This window comes from Pseudonaja textilis, chromosome 3 (assembly GCF_049901715.1).
Source record: "Pseudonaja textilis isolate UNSWEBS1 chromosome 3, rPseTex1.2, whole genome shotgun sequence".
Lineage (NCBI taxonomy): Eukaryota > Metazoa > Chordata > Lepidosauria > Squamata > Elapidae > Pseudonaja > Pseudonaja textilis.
In genome coordinates, this window is record NC_141992.1 from 129,190,103 (window position 1) to 129,205,504 (window position 15,402).

Below are 15,402 nucleotides of genomic sequence, written 5' to 3' on the forward strand. Positions count from 1 at the left end.
GCTTGGTACATTCTTAAAATACACACTATATTCTTAAAAAATTATATATATATGTAAATAAAACACTCATTCCATTCCAGTTCAATTCTATTGTTAATATTCATTAAAATCTTAACATCTTTAACATTTCTTTTTAATTGAATATCATACTTCCTTGTGAACACTTATAAACTTTCCATAATTAATTCTTTTTTTTCTCCATATTTCTGTTCACTTATATTTTTATAAATCATTAATAATAATTAAAATGTTCTCATCTTTTCCTAATTTCATTCTCTCATTCACTTTATTTCATTTATTTATCAACAAACATTCCACTGTATTACAATAAATATTTGATCCATCATTTTAGTCATCATATTTTCTGAAATTATTTCTATTTATAATATAACAATACTGTCTTATGTACCTTTGCAGAATCCCTTTTTCAATTAAATTTTCACCCATTATCTCTAAACAGGCTTATACTTTCAATCCTTATACCTATTCCCTGTTTCTCTATATCTTGTTTCTGTCTTTTATAATTTCTTTTCCTTTCCTTCTTCCCCCTCTTCTTCTCCATCCCCTTTTTACCTCCTTGTCTCTCTACTTCTAATTCTCTTCTGTAATCCCCTCTTCTGTTGTTTTCTAATATTGTAATTATGTTTCAAACTATTCTGTTTTAGTTGTTTTTTCAAATCTTAAACTTTTCACTTCCCCCCCCCTTTCCTTTTTTCCCCCACATAAAATTACTTGATCATCAAAGATGGCTTCTTCTTTGTCCAGATCTTCTTGTTCTACAAGCATTTCTTGTTGTTTCTCATAGTTCCAGATTTCCATTTCTAAGAACTGAAATACAAAGCCAAAAGAACCTCTTCCTTCTTGTGCATCTTCTTTCTGTTTTTTAAGTTCCATTTTCAGTTTTTCTAAAAGTGATGCCATTTTAAACACTTTTAAACAACCACCTGATTGATTTTAGTCATTTAAATCTAATAGCCAAAAATCCAAAAATCACCAAGTAATCCAAATAATCCAAAGCTGTTTCTTCTTGCTTCTTTTTTCCACTTTCTCTTCCTCGGGTTCTATTATTTTGTTACAAAGTTTCAGTTAGGATGTATCTTTTAAGAAGGTTTCACTGAAGATTCCTTTTAGTTCCAGGCAGTCTCCTCCATTTTTCCAGATCCTGCCCTTTTTTTTTCTTTTTTTCTCCTTTCCTGCTTTTAAAAGTTTTTAAATATCTAAAAATCTTTATTATCCCTTTGATATTTTATTTTCAGCTTAAATGCCTATTAATGTCAAAGTGGATTTTTGTCAATTTCTTACTTAAGTGTCTTAGCTGTCAGTATGAGGAAGGGAAGAAAAAAAAAGCCAAATCCTTTCCCTTCCGTCTCTCCTTCGCCACTTCAAAGTCTTCTTTGGGAACAATGTTATTTTTTATAGTTTAAATTCCAGGGTACCTTATGTTGTTGCTTTTTCATTTTAACCCGGTCAACCAAAACTTTCTCTTCTTATCTTCCTCCTGCACATTGTTTTCCAGTCGAGTTCTTCTTTGAGGTGGCCATTTCTGACCACCGCTGCAATCGCCTTTGGGAAAGAGAGTAATGGCCAGCTGGGGAGGAGAGATGTGGCTCTCCTTGACCCTGTTGGCAGTCTCCCCCCTCTTCACCACCTCTACGGGGTGGCTTAGCCCCCAAACCAGCTGGCTCGGTTCCTCTGGCTGCGAGCACGAATCGAAACCAAGCACGATTGTGGATTTCGGTCTGTCACTGAAGGAGCTCAAACTGGAAGTCTGTAAGGTGTTTTTTCAAAAGGCAACTGGGACTTTATTTTCCTTGAAGACATTTCACTTCTCATCAAAGAAGCTTCTTCAGTTCTGAGGAAGATGACCACAATACCAGAGATTCAACCATGCTGGACAGGTTTCACTAGAAGAGCCAGATGAAGGCTGTCTCTCCCATAGAAAATAAGGTGAGACATAATTTACAGAAATTCATACTAGGTCGGTTGTCATCTCGGTCAACAAGGCCCATGCTAGGTGTTGGAATTCCTGGACATATGGTGAAGAATGGGATACGGGTCTCAGGAATGTTGGCTGAGCAAGGAGGGCCAGCAGCTGCAGGACTACTGGAAAGAAAGGTGTTTACCCATCACAAATATACAGAGATTGAAACAAAGAAATCATGGTCTGTTATTAGAGACCAAGTCCAACAATAAGAGGATTTTGACCTCTTTCTACCAAGGAAAATGGGTGGGTGTGAAATGAAAGGACATCAGATGGCTGAAGAAGAAAAAAAGGACATTGGATGAGTATTTGAAACGTAGTGCACTGATGCACTGCAGCTAGTATGCCAAGAAGGCTTACTGGAGAAACTAAACAAGCCCCCAGGAAAGACCAAATGAAGAAAAAAAAAAGGCATGGAAGACAAAGCATTACATTGCCAGTACATTAAAAAAAATAAAACCAGGGAAAACAGATCACTGAGCCATGATGGCACAGTGATTAGAATGCAGTACTGCAGGCTATTTCTGCTGCCTGCAATTTGGCAGTTTGAATCTCACTAAGCTCAAGGCTGACTCAGCCTTTCATCCTTCTGAAGTTGGTAAAATGAGGACCCAGATTGTTGGGAACAATATGCTGAGTCAGTAAACCACTTAAAGAGGGCTGTAAAGCACTGTGAAGCGGTATATACGTCTAAATGCTATCGCTATAACAAGACCTGTCAATGGCTAAGAGCAGGAAAGTTGAAGAAAGAGACAGAGAGGCTAATTATGGGTCAACCCTTAAGAACAAATGCATACAAAACCAAAATTGAGAAGATAGCAACAGACAGCAAGTGCTGCCTCTGCAAAGGAGCTGAAGAAACAGTGGACCACTTGGTAAGCTGCTGCAAAAAGATTGTACAGACTGACAACAAACAACAGCACGGCAAAGTACCAACAATTGTAGATTGCAATATCTGCAAGAAATGTCATTTGCTTGCAAACATGAACTGGTGAGAACATAAAATAGAGAAAGTAATAGAATATGAAGAAATTAACATGCTCTAGGACTTTAGAATTCAAACCAACAAGGACCTGCCGCATAACACCCAGATTTGGTAATTGCTGATAAGAAAGGCAAAAATGTCTAGTTAATGTGATAGTACCGGGATACAGCAGAATAGAAGAGAAAGAACTACAGAAAATAACAAAATACAAAGACCTGCAAATAGAACAACTACAATAAAAAAGCAACAGCATTACCAATAGTAATAGGTGCACTGGGTGCAATTGCAAAACAACTGGAGCACAATAAGCATTGACAAAATCACCATCAATCAATTGCAAACTGCAGCTTTACACAGAACAACTTACATCCTGAGATTATACCTTTAACACTATCAAACATCCACACCTGTCTATCCTAGATCCTTAGGAAGGACTCAATGGGTGGATAAAAATGCCAAATCCAAGATAATAATCATAATCCCCCATAATAATCTGTAATAATCCTGAGATTAGTGAGACTCCTCAGTTTCCTCATGTCAAAACAAGTGTAAGTACACTACATTGCACAGAAATTCTCTTCATTTGAAAGAAATTCCAAAAGTAAATTCTCTTCTTCAAATTGAGTAAGATAAAGCTCTTTTCTTTGTGACTGCAGGAGAAGGTTCCATTCATTAGCAATTGCTAATGAATTATTTTATTTTTATTTATTTATTTATTTTGTCAAGCTATTATTAGATAACAGGTATAAGTATAAACATAGTTATGAATACATGAAATGGATACATATAAGAAAAATAAAAAGAAACAATAGGACAGGGAAGATAGGCAAGTTGGTGCGCTTATGCACGCCCCCTACAGACCTCTTAGGAAAGGGGTGAAATCAATAGTAGACAGTCTAAGGTTAAAGTTTTGGGGGTTTGGGGAAGAAACCAGACTCAGGTAGAGTATTCCAGAGATTGATCACTCTGTTGCTGAAGTCGTATTTCCTGCAGTCAAGTTTGGTGCGGTTTACCTTGAGTTTGTATCTATTGTGTGCTCTTGTATTGTTATGGTTGAAGCTGAAGTATTCATTGACAGGTAGGACATTGCAATATATAATTTTATGTACTATACTTAGATCGGACCAAAGACAGTGTAGTTCTAGATTTTCTAGGTCTAGAATTTCAAGTCTGGTGGCATAAGGTATTTTGCAATGAGTAGAGGAGTGGAGAACTCTTCTTGTGAAATATTTCTGGACTTTCTCAACTGTATTAATATCAGATACGTAATGCAGGTTCCAGACTGATGAGCTGTATTCAAGTATTGGTCTAGCAAATGTTTTGTATGCCCTAGTTAGTAGTGTGATATTACCAGAGAAAAAGCTACATAAGATTAGGTTAACAACTCTTAATGCCTTTTTGCCTATGTAGTTACAGTGGGCTCTCGCACTTAGATAATTAGAGATGAGTACTCCAAGGTCCTTGACAGAGTTTGGATCCTCAACAAGGTCTTGACTATTCAGCTTGTATTTTATTTTCTGATTTTTTTTTGCCAATATGTAAGTCAGAGCATTTATTTGCTGAGATTTGAAGTTGCCATTTGTTTCTGATACATAGTCGAGGTCTTTTTGAAGGGTAGCAGTATTGTCAGTGATATTGAATAGTTTTACATCATCAGTGAAGAGAACGCAGTTGCTCTTAATATGATCACAGAGGTCATTTATGTAGAGTATGAAGAGAGTTGGTCCTAGAACACTGCCTTGGGGGACACCACTGTTGACAGGTACAGAATTTGATAGGACGCTCCCAATTATGACCATTTGTTGTCTGTTTGACAATCTATCCAGCTATGCAGGTGTCCAGAAATACCATAAGATTTTAGTTTTAGGAGTAGTTTGTCATGTACCACTGAATCAAAAGCTTTACAGAAGTCTATGTAAATTGTGTCTATTGCTTTGCCCTGATCGAGTTGTGTCATCCATATGTTTTTGCAGTGTAAAAGTTGCATATTACAGGATAGTTTTTTTCTGAAACCAAATTATTAGAGAGTAGTGGAGGATAATGGATTGGTTAATAATTGATTCCATGACTTTACAGGTGATGTAGCATGAAGAGATTGGTTTGTAATTTTCAACTAGTCTGGGGTCTCCCTTTTTGAAGATGGAGATGACTGTGGCTAGTGACCATAGGTTTGGCAAGGAGCTGGTCCTGAAAGATTTTTCAAAGATTATGATTAGAGGTTCGGCTATGGCAGTGCATAGCTTTTTTAAGAAGTAGGCACATATTCTGTCCGGTCCATTAGATAGAGATTGTTTTAGACTGCATAGTGCTTTTCAAACATTGTCTTCTGTAAAATCAATATGTATTAGATCATTGTAGTTGTTTGTGGTTTGACTAGGAAATACTGGGCATGATCCATTGCTGTTTACAAATACTGAGCCAAAGAATGCATTAAAGAGGTTGGCTTTAATGGTGTCATCATTGCAGTCTTTACCATTAGGTCCTATCAGGGATGGGATGGACCTTGAGTCTTTTAGTTTGTTGTTTACAAAATTGTAGAAAGCGCAGGTGTAATTGGTGCGTAGCAGTTTTTCCTCTTATTTAATGTGATAATTGGTGCGTTCAGTCTTTATCTGGTGGCATAAATTTTTGTATTGGCTTTTGAAGTTGGCAACGTGACCAGATTTGTTTTTCCGCCAAAGTGATCCCTTTTTGGATTGAAGCTTTCTTATTGTTATGAGTAATTTGTTTTTTTCTGGTTTTGGGAGTTGTTATTAGTACATATAGTTTGATGACTCTTTTGACTTCAAGTAAAAATACGTTGTAATGGTCTTCAACAGTATTGCATCCAGTGAATAAAAATTGCCAATCAAGAGATGAAGAGATCATTGTTTATATGATCATAGTTGCCTTTTTTGAAGTTATAATTGGGGATCCCATCATTATGTTGATTTTTGTGTGGACATATGTTGAGACAAAAGTCAATCATGTTGTGGTCACTGTTGGAAAAGGGTTCTTTAATTTGTATTCCGTAAATTGAATTCAAACTATTGCAGAAGATGAGATCGAGGCTGTTGTTAAGTCTAGTATTGTTGGTTACTAGTTGTTCCAGTCCCAGATTTGTTACAGCATTGTAGAAGGTTGCATGTATGGGTTCAGTTTTACATTCGTTTAGGGGCCCAGTTAATATGAGGTAGATTGAAGTCACCAAGAAAGATAAAAGCATGTGGGCAGGATGTTGCCTATGTTAGTAGTGAATTTAACTTGTTTACATGTTTGATGTCATAATCAGGTGTTCTGTAACATAATAAGAATCAAAATGTGATATTTAAGGACAGTTCACAGATGATGGTCTCAGGAAGCTCCTGGGTAACTTGGATGTTTTTTAGATGTAGGGACTTTTTATAGAAGATAGCAACACCACCTCCTCTACAGATTTCACGATCTGATCAGTAAACATGATAGTCTCTTACTGTGGTAATGGAGTCAGGGAGAGATGTATTGAGCCATGTTTCACAGACAAATATGATGTCAAATTTAGCTGTATTTAGTAAGAGGAGAAATTCAGGTATTTCATTTACAAGGCTTCTTGAATTGAGTAGCTTGCATTTAAGGCCATTTGTAGTTGGAATTGAGGTAGTTATGGGCATGCGTGCCTAGTTTTAAGTGATGGTGGGTTGGATGAGGTAGGGTTGGATGTGGAGTTGTGGGTTGTGTGACTTACTTTTGATACAATCAGCATGATAGTCAATGTACAGGTCCTTCTCTTCATTGTCTAGACGTTTTTTGAGTTCTGTGCAGAGTTCATGGGAGCGGATTCTTTGCAGTATGGATAAGTCTGTTCTTAAGTGAAGTTTGTTACAGTTGGGATTGGTTTTTGCAATGGCGTTTATTGTATGAATAAATATACATTAGCTGGACTCATTTTTGCAAACAACTCTACAAAATCTTGGGGCCACTGAGCCATCATTGTATCTGAACTCAGGGCCATCTCTGGTTATTTCAATGATATCTTCAGGAGAGATGTTTGTTGTATTTGAGTTGCTTATGATATTGCGAACTTTGGTGATATCATCTGATTCATTGGTGTCTTTAAGACCAAATAAGATGGCATTTGGACATTTCTGATCACATTCCATGATGTCTCTGATGAGTAAGGGGATATCATTTGTGGAATTATTTGATGGGGTAGTGATTATTTGTGGCTGTGGTTTGGTGGTTAATTTTGGTTGTAGTTTTAATTGTAGTTGAGGTAGTAGTTGTGGTCGTGGTTGTTGAGTTGGGATTTGAGTTTGAGCTGATAGGTATTCGCTTATCTGTGCTGTATTTTTTTTCCAAGAGAGATTAGGCTTGTATAGTTGTTTCAAAACGTGTTAGTAAGCATTCTTCTATTGAGTGAATGAATGATTCTATGCTTTCAACTCTGTCAGACAGGATACTTAGTTTGTTTAGCTTAGGTAAACATGATACATGGGAATGTATCTGATATTTTTAGAATTAGAGTTGTTTGACACTGTTAAGACTTCTTTACAATCAATTTTTATATATGAACCAAATTCTTATATTACCAGAATATTACTGCTGACTTCACTTTTTTCTGGCCTGCTTAAACGGAGTTTTGGTGGGAAGGCAGCAATTTAAATATCTTTTGTTTTAACATCCCAATTAAGGTTCTAATAGATTTCTGAAGTGTCTGAAATGAATATGTAGACAGGTACTAAAGACATGAATAAAGCATTTCCCCATGGATAATAAATCTTGTCAACATGGAATTATCATCAGGAACCAAGGCAACAGCCTACAATTAATTCAGAATTATTCAGATTACCATAGAAACTGAGCCAACATATCAGATTTTTTTGTGTAATTCCTGAGATCAAACATTCAAGTATACTCTGTAATTTACATAGTAATTGTGCAATTGTAAAAGAAAGCATAGAAAAATTATGGAGTTTTGATAAACCAAAAGAAAAATGTTTGACATGATAAACTTTTAAAAAAATTAAATAAAAAGCATGAAAACTTTCCTTGTAGATTTGCTAACAGGCTTTCCTTTTCCCCTTGTTGGAAGTTAAAACCGACCCCTCTCCTAGAAAAATGAAATATTTTACTAAAAAGGCAGAATATTTTCCCTAAAAAGAAAAGTAAAAACTCAGAGGCAGAAACTCAACCCCCATTTTTGCTAATGGGCCATTACTGGCCTGGGACAGTCTGTTTCACATAACAAAGATCTACTCCAGGTAGAGCCATAATAGGAATTGCCCAAAGCCCTTTCATTACATCATCATCCAGCAAGGCTCAATCAATCCTGGGACTCAGAACAGCCTACAGAGTTGCCCCTGCATGGCCCCTTGTGAATCCGACAACCAATCTGAATACAAGCTCAAATTCAAATCCCAACACAGGGTATATAACTAAGGGTCTCCCAGCATCTTGGCCCTTCTTCTTTTCCTTCACCCAACATCTTGAAGCATGTGATCGTCCTTTTCACTTTGGAGCTCCAAGCCATGTGGTCCTGTCCACCATTAAACCATCTTTCCAAACAGCCTCCATGTTTACAGTGTCTTTTTTCCCACTTGGAACTGAAACCAGACGGATATTTCTTCCAACACCCTGATGGGGAGATGGGTTGTCTGAATGGAATATTATGAAGCAGTTATTTCTTCTACTTGGCTATTATTAGAAACAGCATGATATGAAGTCATTGGGAATATACAAGTATACAAATTTCATAAATAGTAAAATATTTAAATCCTCCTGTTAAGTTCGGATAATGAGAGGCTGAACCAGGGCATGGATGCAACAATACTTTATTAGGATAATAAAGGACTGAACGTGCTTGCCAAGCCTGGAACTGGCTCGCAGCGATCAGCGACTGGTCGGACCCCGCAGCCTGCTTTTATAGCTGGCTGCTGGGGTGAACCAGCCAATGAGAGGGAGGGCAACCGCCCCTGCAGCGCGGACGGACCTGGGTGGGAACTTCTTTAAGTTCCAGGGACATAACACCCCTTCCCCCCAGATGCGAACACGCATAGTCCTTAAGGTACGCGGGAGGCTTATGCTGGCGCCCAGAACGGCGCAACTCTGGTGAGTTGTCTGGTAGTTCAGAGTCTGCAGAGGAAGGTCGAACCGGTGGGGTGTCACGAACGCGTTCCTTGGTCAATGCTGGTTTGGGACTCGTAGGGCTGGTTACTGGGGATGTGCTCCCATTGACTGGTTCGGACTGGTCAGCCGTCTGATGGTCCCGGTTCGTGTTCGGGCTCCCCGGCTCGGCTGCAGGTGTAAACAGGTCACCGGAACTGGTGCTGATGTGGGGTTGATGCTGTAGCCTCGCACTGGTCTGCAACCCTGAGTCACTGCTAACGATAGTGCCTAGGCGCTTCCGCAGCTGGTCCAGGTGCCTTTTCCAGATTCGACCATCCTCCAGTCTGACTCGATACGACCTGGGTCCGGTGATGGCCACGATCTCGCCCGGGATCCACAGAGGGTCTCCAGCGAAGTTCCTCGCGAATACGGTTTCCTGTAAGACAAAATGCCTAACCCCCGATGTGGAAGCGAGGGGAGAGTCAGGGCAGTAATGTGGGTGAAGTCTGTCCAATACAGTCCTCAGGCGCCTGCCCATCAGGAGTTCAGCTGGGGACTTATTAGTGACTGTGCACGGGGTTGAGTGCTGGCTCAGCAAGAAACGGGAGAGTCTGTGGTGCCAGTCTTCCTTGCTGAACCTAGCTAGAGCTTCTTTAGTGGTCCTAACGGCTCTTTCTGCCAATCCGTTACTGGCAGGATGAAAGGGAGCTGTGAAGATGTGGCGGATGCCCAGATTGGCAGCGAAGCGACTGAACTCGGCTGATGCGAACTGGGGGCCATTGTCAGAAACAAAAGAGTCTGGTAGCCCGTGTGTTACGAACAGGCGAGTCAATACCTTGGTAACCGCTTGCGTGGTGGTTGTGGATAGTTGTGCCACGTCAATCCACTTAGAGTAAGAGTCCACGACCACCAGGAACATTTTGCCGTGCACCGGGCCCGCTAGGTCGATGTGAATCCTGGACCAAGGTGCGCTGGCGCTTTCCCACTTAGTGGGGGTGGCAATTGGAGGAGATGGACGGGATTCCTGGCAGGGATGGCAGGAGCTTACCCATCTGATGATGTCATCGTCGAGGCCAGGCCACCATACGTAGCTGCGCGCTAATGCCTTCATCCTGACGATGCCAGGGTGGCCCTCATGCAACGCCTCCAAAACTCGGGTACGCAGTGAGGTCGGGATGACCACTCGTGTGCCCCACAGCAAACAGCCCTGCAAACTGGATAACTCCTGTAGGCGGGTCTTAAAAGGCGTGAATTTGGTTTCAACATCACTGCCCGCCCCCCCCCTCCTCACCCAGTCCAGTACCTGGGCGATCGTTTTGTCTGCCTTGGATTTGGCGGCAATGTCAAGGGCAGTGATGGGGAGGTCCAGTTGGGTGACCTCAAAGATAGCATGGACCGGGGCAGGATCCTCAGCTGGAGCAGGCAGGGGGCAGCGGCTGAGGGCGTCTGCATGGGACAATGTTTTACCTGGACGGTGTATGAGTCTATACGAGTATGTTGCTAGGAAAAGAGTCCACCTCGTCATTCTAGGAGATAGGACTTGAGGGGTCTGTTTGTCACCTGCTAGTAGACCTAGGAGAGGCTTATGATCCGTGACCAGCTCGAAAAAGTGGCCAAAGAGAAATTCATGAAATTTCTTCACTGCTGCGACAGCTGCTAAAGCTTCCTTATCGATTTGGCTATAATTTCGCTCTGTAGCAGAGAGTGTCCTGGAAAAAAACGCGATGGGAGCCTCGGGGCCATTGGGGAGCCTGTGGCTTAACACTGCCCCGATTCCAAAAGGGGATGCGTCCGCTGCTAGTACTAATGAAGGTTGGGGTCAAACTGAATAAGGACCGCCTCTGACGTGAGTAGTGATTTGACTGCGCGAAAAGCGGAGTCTTCCTTGTGTCCCCAATGCCAAGATGATTTTTTATCCAAAAGTCTGTGCAGGGGTTCCGCCACAGATGCTTTATGGGGCAGGAAAGAGGCGTAAAAATTCAATAGCCCCAAGAAGGCCTGTAGTTCCGCTTTGGAGGTTGGAGTGGGTGCCTCGTGAATTGCCTTAACCTTGGACTCCAGGGGGTGAATGCCTGAGGCGTCAATTTTATAACCCAGAAAGTCCACCTGTCTAGTGGCAATGGCACATTTTTCTTTTTTTTAATTTGAGGCCATGCTGTCTGAACCTCTCTAACACTGCTCGAACTCTCTGGAAGAGTTGGGGTCTGTCCCTGGCCGAGACTAAGATGTCGTCGAAGTAGGGTACTACACCAAGGAGGCCCTGCAAAATCCGCTCCATGAGGATTGAAAAATGCCTGGGGCAACACTTACGCCAAATTGAGGCGCTTGCACCGGAAAGCACCCCTGTGGGTGACGATGGTCTGGAGTTCCGCTGTTTGGTTGTCAACAGGGAACTGTTGATACGCTTGAGACATGTCCAATTTGGCAAAAATCCTGCCAGGTTCGAAAGTGTGTAATAAGTGCTGAATGACGGGCACTGGGTAAGCGCTAACTTGTAAAAATTTATTAATTGTGGTTTTGTAGTCCGAGCAAATTCTCAGGCTACCGTCTTTTTTGAGGGGTGTGACAATGGGCATCTCCCATTTGGCGAAATCTGTTGGCTCAATGACCCCTTGTTTTAATAATTTATCCAGTTCCGCATCTAATTTAGGCCGAATAGCGAATGGAACTCTACGAGGTTTCAACCGAATTGGGACTGCTTGGGGGTCGACTGAGAATGAGATAGGGGTACCGTTATAACACCCCAGCTCATTGCTGAATACGTCTGAGTAGTCAGCGAATAGGGAGTCAGTGTCAGAGGTTGAGACCGCATGGACTCCTGTTAGCCCTAGGCCGAGGTGGGGGAACCAATCAAGTCCCAAAAGTGTAGGAAGGTTGCCGCTAACTACCACTAGAGGTAGGTGGCCTTTGAAAGTTTTAAAATTAACAAGAAACTTGCCTCTGCCAATTACAGGAATGGTCTTCCCCTGGTAGTCCTTCAGGCTAAGCTGGCACTTCTGGAGCCGGTTTCTGGATATACTGGGCTGTAGTTTCTTGAGGGTGCTCCAAGAGATAATTGAGAGCGCTGACCCCGTGTCAACCTCCATGCTGCAAGGTTTACCTTCTAAATAAACGGAGAGAGAGATTTTACTAATGGTATGGCAAGCATGCTTATCATGGTGGCGGGTGCGACAGTTCAATACTTGCCTTTGGGGTCCGGAATGTGAAAAGGAAGGGACCCTTTGTGCCGAGTTGTGAGTGGCTTGACAGACTCTGGCGATGTGCCCCTTTTTGTGACAATTGTTGCAGGTGGCTCCCTTGAATTTGCAGGTGGTCCTCAGGTGAGATCCACCACAGGATAGGCACAGGGTGATGTGCTTGGATGGACTGATGCTTTCTCGCTTGGCTCCTACCTGCAGTTGTCTGGTGTGGGCCAGGTGGTGGATGTCGGCCGCATCACTGGGGTCCTCCTCGATGACCACCTCTTCAGAGTGGACGGAAACTGCAATTTGTTTGGGGACAGGACCTTGGATCTCGGTGGCTGAGTGTGCTGCCAGCTCCGCTGCCAGGGCTTCCTCGATGGCTTGAGCGAGGTTGAGGTCCTTCCTGGCGAGTAGGCGTCTTTGAAGGTGAAGATCCTTGACCCCACAGACTAGCTGATCGAGGAGCATGTCATCCAGGTAGGTCCCAAACCCACAATGGAGTGCTGCAGTTCTGAGGGCAGCCATGTACTGGTTGATAGTTTCTTTGTCTGATTGTTTCCTCATACGGAAGGTGAACCGCCTGGCAATCTGTGAAGGTCTAGGAGAATAGTGGTTAGTAAGGATTTCTAACAGTTCTGTCCAGGGGACATTTTTTAACTCACGTGGAGCCACGAGTGCTGTGGCAGTATCAAAGACGATGGCTCCGCAGTAGATCAGGAAATATGATTTTTTTCTGTGCTCTCCTGCATCAGCCAGCCCAATGGCGTCGATGTAATGGTTAAAGCGATTCTTGTATGACTCCCACTTCTCCTCATCCGGTTTGAACGATGGGAAGGCTGGGTTGGAGTTCATGATGAGAATCTTGTTGGATAATCTGTTGAGAAAATCTCTCTGGGGCAGCAGCAGGAAGGTTTTTTGTGCCTATGGCAGGCAAGTGATTTCAGCTCTGGGGAGGTTTTTCACAACTCTCTCCCTCTCTCTGGATTAACACGAGGTTAGGCTGCAATGGCCGTTGGCAGCGTTTTGAAAATCGTGCCTGGGTGGGCGTCAGTGACTTCGCAATACAGCACCGCGCTGTACTCTTGGGCGGAAATTCAAATGACAGCCGTTTGAATTTCGCGCCTAAGGGCACAAGCGGCTGCGGCTCGCAGCGCTACACTTTCTCTGTAGCCGGCTGGCTAACTAGCGGCTACAGATGCTTCTCACTCTCACTGTCTGCTGACCGCTCTCTCTGGCTGCGGATCAGCGTTCACACTCATTGCCTGCTGACCGCTCTCTCTGGCTGCGGGTCAGCGTTCGCTCTCGTTGCCTGCTGACCGCTCTCTCTGGCTGCGGGTCAGCGTTCGCTCTCGTTGCCTGCTGACCGCTCTCTCTGGCTGCGGATCAGCGTTCGCTCTCGTTGCTTGCTGATCATTCTCTCTGGCTGTGGATCAGCGGCTAGTGATTCAGCGGTTGCATTTTGCCTCTGGTAGCCATCCCACCCTCGTCGCCAGTGTTAAGTTCGGATAATGAGAGGCTGAACCAGGGCATGGATGCAACAATACTTTATTAGGATAATAAAGGACTGAACGTGCTTGCCAAGCCTGGAACTGGCTCGCAGCGATCAGCGACTGGTCGGACCCCGCAGCCTGCTTTTATAGCTGGCTGCTGGGGTGAACCAGCCAATGAGAGGGAGGGCAACCGCCCCCGCAGCGCGGACGGACCTGGGTGGGAACTTCTTTAAGTTCCAGGGACATAACACCTCCCTTCACTCTGGCAGATGAATTCCACATCCAAGAGACAAATATATTGTTGCGTCTTTATTATTCTGAATGTTGTAGCACAGGGGTCCCCAACCACCGGGCCGCGGACCGGTACCGGTCCGTGGATCATTTGGTACCGGGCCGCAAAGAAAATAAAAATAAAATAAAAATGGCGGCTTTCTTCGCCTTTGGTGAATGCTGCTGGGATCAGGGATCAAGGACACAAATGAAAGAAGGGGAGGGAGGAAGCAACCAAAGCCTGTCCTGCTCTCCGGCTCAGCGGCTTCGGTTTCCTCCCGCCTCGTTCCTCTCTCAGTTGCTCTCTCGCTTCTCCACCAGCCCAGGAAGAAACTGCTTCAAAGAAGCCAGCAGGGTGGCTTTTCCTGTCGGCGCAGCTCCTCCGAAGTGCCCGTTCACCCCCACCCCGCCGCCCACGGTTCAATCCAGTGCTCCGTTCTGCCTGCCTGCCTGCCTGCCTTCGTTTCTGGTTGTTTCGGAGTAGCTTTGGCTGAGAATAATAACTATTCGCCTCTTTTACTCAGCCGAAGCTGCTCCGAAACAACCAGAAATGAAGGCAGGCAGGCAGGCAGAACGGAGCACTGGACTGAACCACGGGGGGTGGGGTGGGGGTGAACGGGCACTTCGGAGGAGCTGCGCCGACAGGAAAAGCCACCCTGCCGGCTTCTTTGAAGCAGTTTCTTCCTGGGCTGGTGGAGGAGCGAGAGAGAGACTGAGAGAGGAACAAGGCAGACACCTGAGGGATGAGGCTGAGGGAGGGAGGGAGATACCTGAGGGATGAGGCTGAGGGAGGCAGGGCTGAGAGGCAGGGCTTCTCAGCCATCCTGCAGGGACTTGTCCTGAGCCTCCCTGAACTTGGTGGTTTGCTGGCAGACGTTTTATTACCCGACTAGGTAACAACATCAGATGTTATCTAGTCAGGTAATGAAGCGTCTGCAAGCAAACCACCAAACTCGGATTCCTCCCCCTCCTTGAAAAAGTGTCGTCTCCCCCCCCCCCACCGGTCCTTGAAAAAGTGTTTCTGAGTGAAACTGGTCCCTGGTACAAAAAAGGTTGGGGACCACTGTTGTAGCAGACTCTGAAAGGAACTATTCCATAAATAAGCTCCCATAAAAAGTCATTTTATAAATCAAACAAACAATGGGTTATCCTATTTCAGCTGCAGAAATCCAGGAAACACTAGTTTCTTTTTCATATATTTTTGCTGTTATCTAGTGATTGTCTAGATCAGTGTTTCGATTTAAGAGATGTGGACTTCAACTCCCAGAATTTCCCAGCCCACTGGGGAATTCTGGGAGTTGAAGTCCATGCCCCTTTAAAGTATCATTTCACCAAATGAGAGTGTGATGGATTTGTGCCTGAAAAATTAAACATTTATATCTGTTTTAAAAAATGATGGCGGAAGTAAATGTGTGTGAACTCTGTCCTTTT